At 34.6% G+C, this 12,401-nt stretch overlaps 1 protein-coding gene across 5 annotated transcripts in view; it reads left to right on the forward strand.

Moving 5' to 3' along the window:
* The window catches only part of LOC141455397 (limbic system-associated membrane protein-like), a 482,699-nt gene that overhangs the window by 375,871 nt on the left and 94,427 nt on the right, over positions 1-12,401 (forward strand). The window lies entirely within an intron of this gene.

Consider the following 12,401-nt stretch of genomic DNA (forward strand, 5'->3'; position numbering starts at 1 on the left):
TTCATTTTTTGTTAAAGATAAGAGTAGCAGATAAGTTAAAAATATTGTTATTTTATTGAAAAATGAGAAAAAGGAAATCATGTAAGTTTTCCTGTTACAGATCGGCCATTTTATAAGTTTATTTCAATATGGCTGTCCATTGATTAATCTTATACTAATTACATCCGTGTTAAGCTAGTTATCAGAAATTTGCTGGAAGCTTTTTTTTTTTTAAAAAAAATAAGGATTTTGGTCATGGATTTTGACATTGGTCACTTTGCCTGGTTGTAAAGCCAAGGACCAGGTCTATTGTAGCGATCGTTAGGTGTCAATGTATTTAGTAGATGGAGAGGATTCTTTAAAGTGAATATATGAATAATTGAACAAATATTAATTTCTATAAATATATACATATAATAAATAGAGAAGTATGATGTATAATACATTTTAACCTTCATAACAAGTGAGAGACGAGAAAGGTTAAGTGAGCAGGATAGGAATGCAGGGTAAAAAGGAGAGGAAAAACCTGCAGCTAGTGTAGAGAGTTAGAGGAGTATCTGTTTTATTCTTTTGTGTCTGTATATTATAGAAGGATCTGTAGGAGGCTATGTCGCGGCTTAGTGGATTAGAATGGAAGTCTAGGATGGAAAGGAGTTTGAGCAGACGATTTTGGATGTAGAAGTGTACCTGGGGATAATGGATGCAGTCTCCGTGGAGTGAGTCAATTCTAGTGAGTCGTGGAGAGACTGTTGCAAGTCTCAGAAATTTGTTTTGCGTTGTCCTGGAGTTTCTTGATGTTGCTACTACAAAAAATGAACATATGTAATTATGCTGTGTGTGAGAGAGAAGTAATATTGATGGTTTTGCTAAATTCAGACAAAATTCCAAATATCAACTTCTCTGCAGATCTCTGAATTGTGTTATGTTTACATGCGAGTAAGTTGTTGTTAGGTAAGATATAACCCGCAGGAAGCAAGAAAAAAATCCGTAAAGAAGTTGTTACTCCAATTTCCGAGGGACAGAAAATAGCTGCTCAGTACATAGTAATGCATTTAAAGGTTCTGTTTTACTCGAAGAATTCGTACTTGCACATGCCATTTAGTCGACATCTATCCATCCATGGAATGTTAATGTATTATGTAGCAAGCTTCATATTTATCTTAAAAATTAATTTGAATCATTAGCTTTCAGCAATTATTTATAATATATTAATTTGACAGGGCGCAATCTAATCTTCAAGACACACTTGTTTAAACAGATAACGGACGGCCTATACTAAATTTCCTACTTTATGGCCTGACTTAACATTTCTTCTTGCCATACAGATTTATGGTGTTAGCTTAGCTCTCAGTTTGTCTTCTTTATTTTCCCTTAGTTTTTAATTTCTAAACCACATGGCACGTGCTTGAACTGAAGTAGGTCGACTTAAGTAGGTCCTCTGGTTAAATATATATTTATTTCAATCAATTAGTATTTGGTTCAGCTTTTTCTGAAAAAAATAAATATATTTCTTATATTCAGTTCCTCTCCCGCTGTTTTAGATCCAGTTTTTACCATTCATTATTCTTATTGCTTATCACGGCAGAACGTTCTTTACCGAGCACAAAACTGTTTACAAGAAATTCTACAAACCAACTCCTGCTGCAGTTATTATTGTTACATAGTGTTATTTCTTCAACAGAAACTGTTTCACAAAATAAACTTAAGGTTTACGAGATGTATTAAGAAGTGCAAATAAAATACTTGAATTCATTATAAGTGACAGGACTCTTTAGAACTAATGGCATTCTTACAGAAAGTTATGTGCTATCTTTTGTTTAACGTTTATTGGCCTCAGCATTTATTGGAAATATAAAGAAGTTGGGTTTCTCTTGTTTCTCTTAGGCGTGTCCTTTGAGTCTATGTTGTGACAATCATTTATAGAAGTAGCAACTCGCTACTTAAACCCGGGAGAGTTGTCGCGTACTTTCCATACCTCATCCGGTATCCCATGAGCATTCCATCACGTACTGATTTTCATTCTTTTTTGAGTTCCTTCTTTTTATTTCCAGCAAAACATTACTGGATTCATAGTTTTAGTCTTTTGACGTTTATTTTGTTAAAATAGTTATAATAAAAACATTTACCATTCTCCATTTCCGACTTTCTAATTTCCTTGTCGATATTGTTGTCACTGTTGAATGTAATTACACGTTTTTATTCTTGAGCTTGTCAGAAAGAAGGACACTGTATCTTTTGAAAACCTAAACTTGTCACTCCCAACTATTTGTCCTGTCACAATCAAAAAAGAAATGGTATCTTGTATTGCTCTTGAGAAAACCAATTGTAATTGTTCTAATTTCACAAAAATTAACAAAATAAGCAAATACAGATTTCTCTTTACAGCAAAATTCAAAATAATAATCAATATTGATTGGCTTCCTTTGTGTGTACAGTAGACTTTTATTATAGGCTAAGTTTTTACCAACACAATACCACTAACAGTTCTCAAGTTATTTCTAATAGTTGTGGAGTATATCTGCCAATTTATTGGGAGCTTTGAATACTGTTTCGGTTGCTTGGTCCCCTGGTCACTCCGGGTAACGAACTACGATGATAACAATGACTCCTCAGCCCATTATCCCTGTATCCTATCGACGTTGTAGAACAGTGGTGGAGCATCGGTGGAGATCCCGAGCTGACTGAAATTATTGGCCTGTCAAAAACGGCTATTGTTGGTTTTAGCAGGTCTCGGATCCGCCAGTTGGTTCAGGTATTGAGTGGACATGCGAATTTAGCGTACCAACTTTTCAAATGCGGCCTTACCCAGTCGCCAAATTGTGCCGGCTGTGGTGAGTCCAATGAGACTGCGCGGCACTTTGTAGAGGTGTGCCCCGTTTATTCTAAAACTAGATTTCTCGTCTTCGGGAGATTAAATGTTTCCCTACCGGAGATTGTAGCATCTGGTAATCTTAACGAACTTTCTAGGTTTATTCAGTGCACTGGGCGATTGAGTCGCCATGCTCCCTAGAGACCTGTCACTACTTTATTAGTTTATTGTATTGGCATCTGACAAACTTTAGCCGGATTTGTTGTTTTAAAGCCCCGGTATCTCTCATGAGATGAGGGGTGGGCGGGGAACAATGGGCATATTGGATTGCCTGCGTTCTTTCTCCTTTTCGGTGGAACCGCCCTTCTAATACAATCTACAATATCTATGGAGCAGTGGAAGTCGCAAATTTCTTTAACATAATTCACGTCAGTCCAATTCAATGTATTCAGATAAGCAATTCTTTTTTCAGATAAGAATTGCTAAAATTAGGTGATTATGCTCAGTTAGATTCTGTGTTTAAACGTTTTGTTTTATGTTCACCTAATTTTGGACGAAATCAATTTCATAACTCGGTAGTTTTATCTTTTGCTACAATGCAATATTCCCTAGCTATGAGTTGTATTGAAGGGCTACCAGAGTTTTGATTCAGAACTTGGGTTGATTGTACTTTTCAATTGACCTTTTCCACCTCTCCAACTGGCTTCCTCTTTACCCAATATTATTATCGCACCCAATCGCAATTTGCTCCTAATTCACTCTCGTATCTTTTGTATTTGTTTACACGGTGGAAATGAAAGTCATTATTCCTGTTATCATTTAATCAATCAAAGAAATGTCCAACAGGACGAATAATTACTTTAGAGAAGTTTATTTTCTGTTTTGTTTTTTACCGCTGGATTGTTTAGTTTTTTTGGTTGGTCGTTCATTGTATTTTCCCCTAACAATAACATTCTATAGATAGAAACAGCATGCTCCTTTCTTTAGAGTGATATTAGCGAAACAATTTGAAGCAAGAAAGTAAATGATAACTGCACAGTATTGTTTGTCAGAAATTTAATATTGGCAGAAAGAAAATGTGGCGGAGAGGTTTCCAGTTAACAGGAGGAAAAAAGAAAGGCAGTTCGCATGTTGAAAGAAAGCAATATGAGACCACTGTTCTCCTCCTTTTCAATATTAGAAATTCTAGTCTCCTTTACATCCGCATATTGCCGAGTCTAAATTTTGTATGTAACGCTATTGGGAATATGAAAGCGGCCACCTGTTTGTAATGATGATAACGCAGGATAGCAATTGTGTTTTCAATATTCTTCTATCTAATATCCGCTTTAAACGCTAATAAACACTTGAACATTTCTTTAACTTAAAATATTTTTAAACTCTACTTCTTTAGAAAAAGGGATAATTCTCTCAGAAAGATGTTAGACGATTAGTGTGACATTATTGTGATAAAGGTAGAAGAAAGTTCAATTAATTTACTGTTTGCCTTGAAAATTATTTATTGAATTAACATTAATAGCAGGAGGTATGGAAATAGAAATATTGATCTGCTTACTTTAACACAAATTGTTTCCTAGTGAATTCGCCATATTGTTTATCAAAACAAATGGAAGATGATGGGGTTTAAAAAACCATCCATTAATGGACCAACTAGTGAGATTAACTTAGTTACTCAAGTTCTCTACGGATCTTTGAGGACTTGACCCTCCTCAGAAACCTTCTTCTCCATTGGTCGCAGTGTAACGCAGTAGATCGCTTATTCTTCTAAGTTCATCCTCTCAAGCTAATATAATCTTGGCCTGCCTGTCCTTCTTTATTTCTTAGTTTCCTGGTTCCATTCTTTTCGCATCCCAAAATCAATTACTTAATTGCAATTCCTCTTCCTGTTACACCAAAATTGCAATTGTTCTCGGACAGTTGTGGATACTACTTGCCATGCTGACTTTTCAGAAGTAGTTTTTAAACTTAACTACTTTTTGGCAACAAGTAAGTTAATTTTAGGTTGTCCTTACCTTGTTCACAGCCATTTTCTGCTGTTTATCTTCCATTTTGCAACTATTCTAATAGTCAGTTTCTCTATTTAGGAATAACTGTATGAATGAATATACTTTTTGACTTTTGCGATACCCACGTGACGAATTGGATAGTATTCCCCCTCCCTTGAGAGTTGCTATTTTCAGGAACAGTCAAAAACCAGCTCACGCATTTATTCTATATATAATCTACCTTTACAATATAAACTACCTTTATAATATAATCTACTTTTATAATATAATCTACTTTTATAATATAATCTATTTTTATAATATAATCTACTTTTATAATATAATCTACTTTTACAATATTATAATTTACTACCTTTATAATATAATCTATCTTTACAATATAATCTACTACCTTTATAATATAATCTACCTTTACAATATAAACTACCTTTATAATATAATCTACTTTTATAATATAATCTACTTTTATAATATAATCTACTTTTATAATATAATATACTTTTACAATATAATCTACCTTTAATTTTTTCGTCATACTCTTTAAGCCAATTTCAAGTCAATGACAAGCATCTAACCGTCCGATTGGAAAGTGTCCCATTTAACCTAACATTATTCGTCGTAAGTTAGATGTTGCATTGGGCTTTTTACTATAAAATTCTAATTGAAAATAAAACTTAACGAGCAACTTTTAATAAACGAGTATACATATTTTAAGCATATTTTATTTGTGTACATATTTTAATAATGGACAAATGAGAAAAATTAAGCAAGAAAGTATTTTCAAAACAATAATTCTTAGATTTGTTTATTGATCGTTTTAATTCTTAAGAGAAAGAAACATCATCGGACAGGCTTGATTGTTGAAATGGAAGTGTAGCTAAATTGGGCCTGCCAACTAGCTCTAAAAATAGTCGTAACAAACTGACCAAGTAAATAGAATGACGTGTTTTAATGTGATTTGTTTTACAAGTGCCACAAGTTCTTTCAGGGGCAGTGATAGGAAGAGAGAAGTATTGATATTTTAGCCTTGGAGAGGGCGCTCGTCCATTGTGATACTATAGTATGAAAGTGTGGCGCTACCCTGGTGAATGCCCAGGAATCTTTATTTCCCTTAAAATAGACTTGCTGGAAATACACAATGACGGTATTACAAGTTCCCCAAGCCAATTATATCCTTCATATATGGATTATATTGAATAGTTACCCTCTTGTCGTTATTGATCTGGATTCTTTGTTGTTTCCTTTGCTGTTCGTTGTTCCAATTTAGCTTATGTTCTTCTTGAGGTTTCTTAAATTATATTCTAAATAAAACTTTCAATTGGATTTATAATCTGCGGAGTACATTATTTTTAATAAATCCGATTTTATTTCCTAATTTTGCTCTTTCTAAACATGGAAGTGTAAATAAATACTTTATTACGTGATAAATACATGCTCTTCTAAGAGATTAAGTGAGAGATTTGATCAAGATGCTGCATACGGAAGATTAAAGAAATAAAAGACAATTTCCACTGGTATAAGACAAAATCTGGTACAAACACCAACCAACTTTCTATTCCTAGACAGTGACGATATGGGTATCCTGAATGGAGATTGCAGGCTTAGAAGATACGCGAGCCTGTTTGGTGAGGTGATGGGTGGACTTTGTAGTTTTTGTTTGATTTAGGAAAATACACTGTTCTTCTGTCCTCTGTCAATTGTAAGGGCGTAGCTGGAGCGAAACTGGGCGTTGTAAAGCTTACGTTGTTGAGAAATGCGGAGGCGTCTATCAGGCGGCTTTAGAGGTAGGCTGCGTGCATTGCCCTGGTTATTGAGCATTGGGCGGATGATCCCTTTGGGTTGCGTTGATTGTGGGTCGTTTAGCTCATTTCTCTTTGAATTTTCAATTCTATTCCTTTCCTATTAGAGATATTTGTAAATCCATTTTATAAATACTTTTTTTTTTATCTCAGCCTCAAAAAAGATATTTTCGGAGAAATATCAATTTGGAAAGTGTGGCATGATCGGCAACTCTTTCTAAAAAGAGAAATTAATAGAGTTAAGATGGCCAAAATGACAAAGAGTAATTCGGTTGGGTGTGGCTCTTATATTAAGGGTGGGTCACTTAATAACGTAACATAGTTAAAATTAGATAAATTACTTTAAATAGCACAATGTAGGCTTAGATATTATCTTTAACTAAAACAAGTAGGGGAGAGAATAGTACCCTAATAATAGTTGTAGAGGGAAATAAAACTAGTACACCAGCGAGAGCTTCGTTCAGTGTGCCAGTCATAAAAACCTACTGTCCACATACAATGCCATGTTTAATGACCGAACATAAAGTACGAGTAATGGATAAAGAGAAGACATATACTACCATCCCGTTTGCTGTAAAAAAATAAATAAATAAAAAAAATACATAAATGAGAAATTTTTAGCTTTGATGATGTAATGTTTAAATAAATAATAATTACAAAACGTTATCCATATATTTAAATAACCTTCCGTCCATTTTAGTATGCACACAAGCTCTTTTTTTAAAAAAAAGAAATGTGACATCATTAGGAAATTTAAACTCTTAAGATTATTCAGCAGTAATAATGTTCATCTAGCAAAAGCTTTCGGCTGAGTCATGTCCGCCACTTTAAGCTAGTGTTTTCGGACATTCAGATTGCCTAACAGTCGATGATCTAAGCTGTCGTGATGTGACTCTCATAAGCTACGCAAACAGATCGCATTGCTTTAAAAACTGCCATCTTCTCTTACACAAATTTGTAAAATCAGTAAAACTATTTTAGAAACCGCTGGAATTTGATGAGGAATTAAATAGAATCCTTCAAAACTGTCATCCTACCTTCTAGTATATTTATTTTATTTAAACGTTTATTGTACAACAGAACAAAAATACTTTAAATAATCTAAAAAACGTAAATGCCTTGGTCAAAGACCGTCAGGCGAGCTCCGTACAATAACAATACAATAGATAAAATATTTTAACCAAAGTTCTTTTTACAAATTGAACAATAATATTTTTTACACTAAATTTAAAATATATGATTAATGGATTTTAAGGTATTGTATTGTAAATATATTATATTGTGATTGGAGAGAGAGTTGCAATTAAATTATTCATTTCTCAAAATATAGTTTTATTTATTTATTTATTTTTCTTATTTTATTTTTATTTTTTATTTTATTATTTTTTTATTTTATTTTATTTTTTAAATTTCTATAGCCATAAGCGTGATGTACAAATTTACTAAGTGCAACCCAGTTGCAACCGTTTAACAGTTCTAAACATTTAACGGAAGTTAAATATGCGGAACCAAAAAAACGCATTCTGAACTCCGCCAAAGTAGGGCACTCCGCCATGAAATGATGAAGGTCCTCAGCTATAAGCAGATTACAAAGCGGACAGAAGAGCGTGCTATCGTTTAACCACGGTTTATGTGTCAAGTTGAGCATATCTGATCTTACTTTTATAATTAATTTGCAATCTTGAAATGTCTGTGTACACAGATAATGGTTAGCCAGTGAAAAGTTTAAAAAGGGGTAAACTGAATGAGTGGAACTATTTTTTGCTGCTTCTAGCAATTTACACTTTTCATGATCAACAATAGCCTTCAGTAATGTACTAGATAGCTCGCTCCACTGTTCCGCCAAAGGCCTATTAGCTTCCATACATAGATTATGCTTATTTAACAATGAGTGCCACTGCTCAACCCAACACACCCGCCTATTAATTGCCATCATAGCCAGCTTTTTCGGCAACCTATCATCACTCATTACGCGCAACACTTTATTCACATAGCTCAGATGGAGTCGATAAGTATAGGAGAACATACTGTTCAAATTGCATTCTAACAGCAAAAAATAATTAGCAGTGTTTTGAGGGAGACCAAAGATTTTTTTAAGGAAAAATCTCTGGAGCTTTTCCACATCACCGTATTCCCTCCAGTATATTCCTTCTAGTATATTACTATTGTCTCAAATTTTTGATATATATTTCTTACCAGAAATGTTCTATTTGAAGTCCCTTTGTACTCAGGTACAATTTAGCTAGTTGTTGTGATGTTGGCCAGAACGCCCTACGACACTAGGGAGTCTATTGTGGCATCCACCAATTAGGGGCGCCCTTGCCAGTCCTATCTGCTCATCTAGTCTTTAAGAGCCTGATAACGAACTGCTTGGGTAAAATATAAAGGCGTGGAATATCTTTGTGGAGTAGAAGCCTGAGCGAAACCAGACCTTCATCCTGACAATAAGTGCAGTACCGTGTGTGAACGAACATACGAGGGTCGTTTGAAAAGTCCGTGCAAAAATAAAAACTACTTAATTTTCTGGGGTAAACCTTTTTTATTTTTCAACATAGTCTCCTTTTAGGCTTATACACTTCGTCCAACGCTGCTCTAGTTTGTTGATCCCTTCCGAATAATAGGATTTGTCCAAGTCTGAAAAATAGCCATTCGTTTCTGCAATCACCTCCTCGTTTGAATAAAATCTTTTTCCCGCCAGCCATTTCTTCATATTGGGGAACAAATAGTAGTCCGAGGGAGCCAAGTCTGGAGAATAGGGGGGATGTGAAACGAGTTGGAACCCTATTTCCATTAAATTTGCGACCACAACTGCTGAGGTGTGAGCTGGTGCGTTGTCGTGATGGAAAAGGACTTTTTTGTGGGCCAATCGTGGGCGTTTTTCTTGCAGCTCGGTTTTCAAACGGTCCAATAACGATGAATAATATGCACCTGTAATAGTTTTACCCTTTTCCAGATAGTCGATGAGGATTATTCCTTGCGAATCCCAAAAGACAGTCGCCATAATCTTTCCGGCCGAAGGAATGGTCTTCGTCTTTTTTGGCGCAGATTCCCTCTTGGTAACCCATTGTTTAGATTGTTCTTTGGTCTCAGGAGTGTAGTGATGTATCCATGTTTCATCCACAGTGACGAAACGACGCCTAAAGTCCTGCGGATTCTTCTGGAACAGCTGCAAACCGTCCTTGCAACACTTCACGCGATTTCGTTTTTGGTCAAGCGTGAGAAAATCACTCGACTTCCTCGATTCAAACGAATGCCAAACACAAAGAAATAGACCGATCTGGCTGAAACTTGGTGTGTGTTCTTCCAAGAGATGCTACTAACTAAACATAACCTCGATACGCGCCAGTAGTGCTATCTCTCTGACTTTGCACGGACTTTTCAAACGACCCTCGTACATCTTAATACGAGTATTTAGTTCCTACTTTGAAGTTCCTGTTTCCTGCTTAATTTTGGGACTTTTTCCAGAAATCTTGTCTTTTTTTTTTCTAATTTGAGTACTGATTGCACATAGGTGGTTTTTTTTTGTTTTTTAATCTTTTATTGAAATTTGCAACTGCAACGATTGTTGCAACAAGCAAATGTACAATAATATAATAATGTCGTGAATGAAGATAGGAGAAGGCACCCAGTGGCGACACTCCATTAACGTGCTCTTGCTATAATGCTCTTCTGAGGAGAGTAGGTCGCGGGGTCATCTTCTCTTCAATCTCCTTAGAGGATTGCCTGGTAAAGAAGACAGTTGTTCTATTAGAGGGTTAGGATGAGCTGCTGTTGAGAAATGAAATTTGAGGAAATGAATTTTAGCAAAAAATTTAATAAAAAAGAGATTTTGAGGTCATTATGGATAGTGAGGTGAGATACATTAGAACGGAGCGTTAAGTAGTTTTCGAAGAATTTTTGTCTGTAAAGTCTGGAGGCGTTGAGAGTTGGAACGTTTAGTCGATCCCCATACTTCGATGCCGTATGACCAATTAGGTCGCAGTAACAGAACGTGCAGTTTTTTGTTGTGTAGGTTAAGTTTCGAACGTTTGTCAAGAAGTCTGGCCAGAAGTTTGTAGCGTTAGTTAGTTTCTTGTCTTTTCAGTCTAAAACTTTTTTTTTGAAAATTATTTTCCCAAAAGATTCGCTTAAAGGGGAGCCTTAAGCTCCTTTATTTTAGTTTATTTAGTTTTTTAACCCTTTATTTTAGTGTTATGTAAGGCCTGCAGGAAATTTGGGTCGTTAGCAATTCGTCTTCACTAAGTAACACTTCGCTTCATTCATTTTTAACATTTTTGTAATTTTTTCGTTAAGTCACTCACTATTATTTTCATATCTATTTCATATTTATGTTACAAACAATACACACAGACTGTAACTTTTGTAAATAATAATAATAATTAAAAAAACAACTGGTATACTTTTTTTATATAACTTAAAACTTCAATATTAACTGAAATTTATTCAGGAACTACCTTTTTTTGGAATACAAAAAACTATAATAGGTACTAAAGAGAATTTTAAACAAAACATTTTGAAACAAAACCGAATTTAGTTAGTTTCTTTTTTAAAGTACAGTTAGTGAGGCGGTATGTCATCAATGTTAAACAGGCTGGCAAGGCGATGGAGAAGATTAGGTAGGACGGAAATACGGCATTGACATCATCTGATAAGAACGGAAGGGCACGTCTCAAATTATGCCCCACCATATACAGGATCTAGTCGGTTGTAATGAGTGTACATATTTATATATGTATATGTATGATAATAAAATACGTGTTTTTATTTACTTAAAGTATTTTTATATTTGATATTCTGTGAATCCCATCCGTGTAAAATAAAAAATGAAGTTTTATTATGTAAAAACTTGCCCAAATTTGAAAAACCTCTAAGGCAACTATCATATTCTACAGGGTGTTCAGCATAAGACTACGGTAACTTCGTGAGGCGATTCTGGGCATCATTTGCAACAAAAAATTCTATTAAGTATTTTACTTTGTGGCCCAAACATAAGAAATAGCAAGTTTCTAATTTTTTCCAAAAACTTTGACTTCATTTTTCTCAAAAACATTTTCTATGAAAAAACCGTGCACTATTCAGGAAAAACATCTACATACGATCACCTTTCGAACGGTATACAATAATTGGGGTTATGTTAAAAATTGATGCAGAAATCTGTGATTAATTGCAAAAAAGTGGGCCTCAAAACAGTGTCGGCATTATGAAAGGAACTTACTTATCGCTCTAATCGCCAAGTTAAAAACTGATATGTTTTATCCTAATACGGCTTATAAAAACAAATAAATACAAGAAGAAGAAAAGATAGTTTAAAGTCTACATTTTCATTAGATATTTAGTTGTCATTTTGCTATCATTATGCCAGCGTATTCGAATGTTGAATATCGCGATATGTTATACATCTACGGTTTCGTAGATCGGAATAGTGGAGAAGCTAGGCGGGAGTAATCTAGATGTTTTCCAGATAGCCTGTTCCGAACGCTAAGACGATCGTGGAGGTGTACTGGCGGTTCGGTGAAGTATTCCATCCACTATTATTTAATTTGGGGATCAGAGCGAGTAATAAGTTCTTGGCTTATTCATTAGTTCTCCACAATCTCCTGTGTTCGGCTTATTCATTAGCACTTCACAACCTGTTAATTCCAAAAGTTTATTGAGTAGTTCAAAATGATGATTTATTCACATTATTTAGTATATTTCTTTAATTAACCAAAGAATAACACACAGATCTAAACTCAAACGAAAATCCTTTCTTTCGAAATTGGTACCTTACACTCATTTAACATCATATTCATTTTTCTTCTTTTTATG

This window comes from Rhodnius prolixus, unplaced genomic scaffold (genome assembly GCF_049639745.1).
Source record: "Rhodnius prolixus isolate KJV_2025 unplaced genomic scaffold, Rpr scaffold_4, whole genome shotgun sequence".
Taxonomy (NCBI): Eukaryota; Metazoa; Arthropoda; class Insecta; order Hemiptera; family Reduviidae; genus Rhodnius; species Rhodnius prolixus.